Source organism: Entelurus aequoreus, linkage group LG28, assembly GCF_033978785.1.
Source record: "Entelurus aequoreus isolate RoL-2023_Sb linkage group LG28, RoL_Eaeq_v1.1, whole genome shotgun sequence".
Taxonomy (NCBI): domain Eukaryota; kingdom Metazoa; phylum Chordata; class Actinopteri; order Syngnathiformes; family Syngnathidae; genus Entelurus; species Entelurus aequoreus.
The window spans coordinates 33,427,056-33,428,502 of record NC_084758.1 but is presented as its reverse complement, the minus strand read 5'-3'; the positions used below and the strand labels follow the sequence as shown (position 1 = coordinate 33,428,502).

The window sequence follows — 1,447 nt, the reverse complement described above, 5'->3', positions numbered from 1 at the left end:
TTGCTGTTTTTTAATGTTTATTTTTTGAACATGACACAGATCCTGGAGTGGAGGAACTACAAGCTTGTTCATAAAACGTCTCGTCTGGTTAATAGAATTAGTAATATGTCAATAAATACTTCCATATATACAGAAACAGCAGAAACGCTACATTCGGTTTTTTTTTCTTCTTCTTCTTCTTCCTCCTCTTCTTCAAATTGCTTCACAGTTTTAGTGCGAGCAAAATATCTGCCGATCTCTTTAATATTCATGCAAAATATTGTTTCTCAAAAAGGTATTTGCGCCACTAGTTTTTCCATCCTGCACTCGAAGCGTCTTGCACTGTGTGCCAGTTAACAGAAGCGAAATTAAGGCCATTCTAACGTGTGCAAAGCAACAAAAACAAAGCTCGGCCGGCCATTAAAATGCAACAAATCCCCAATGGAAGTCAACAAACCCAAACATGCTACTTGAAAGGCCCACCTCGGAAGTCACGTGATCTCACGCCGGCGGAAGCACGAAATGTTTGTAGGTCCTTATTTGGAACGACTCACGCCCCTCCCCCATGGCACTAAATCACCTGTTAGCGAGCTAGTTAGCGAGCTAGCCGCGGCGGCTATGGCACGGATCGCTTCGACTGACGCGGACTTCCTGACGGGGTTCTGTTGCCATGCCAACAAAGCTGGCATGTGAACACAAAAACCTTTTTTTTTTTTTCTCCTTTTGTCTTTTACAAAACCAAGGTGGACGCCTGTGATACCTCAAAGGTCCGCTAGAGGGCGCCGGTGTCGCGTCCTGGCTCGCGGCGAAGAAGAAGGACATAATGTGGTAAATGTGAAGAAGCGACGAGCAAAGACGATAAAGAAGAAGATACGAGACGATTAACGAATCGTTGACGATTGACAAACCAGCAGGAGGAAGTAAAACAAATGAAATGGTAAAGAAGCGAATTGAAATGTTCGTCACCCGCGGAACTTGAGTTATTTATAGGCAGTTCCGGGCAGACGGGTTTTAACGGGACACATTTCCGTATTTTTTTTTTGTGTGGAAGCACTAAGAATCCCCGGATGTAGGCATCCCGCTCCGTTGTCAGTCAAGTCTTTTTGGAAAAGTAACTAAAAGTTCATGAAAATGTGATTAATTGAAAGAAAAATGTAACATTATGGCTGACAATTATTTTAAATGTAACGCAAATCGTTTATTATTGTAACGTGATACTGTACATTTATTTTGGGAGATCAGAGGGTCAAAGATAAAAAGATAGAATACATTGCATTTTGTGTTTATTTTTATAAAGATAGCAAACTAAAAATGATTTTTATGTTGCGAGCTAACTTTGTTTTCTAAAAGTAAAACTCAAAGTTGACTTTTGACTGAATGATTTCTAATTATTAATACGATCTTGGAAAATGGTTAAATGTAGAAACTAAATTATTATCTTTATTGGAAGAATTCAAGTTATTTTAGA

The 1,447-nt window shown here is 39.5% G+C and overlaps 1 protein-coding gene across 1 annotated transcript in view; it reads right to left on the bottom strand.

The window, feature by feature from the left end:
- The window catches only part of glra1 (glycine receptor, alpha 1), a 249,441-nt gene continuing 247,994 nt past the window's right edge, over positions 1–1,447 (bottom strand). The window contains 1 exon segment of the mRNA XM_062039934.1: positions 1–1,447. This exon segment is cut by the window's right edge and continues 908 nt beyond it. The gene's annotated coding sequence lies outside the window, so the exon portion shown is untranslated.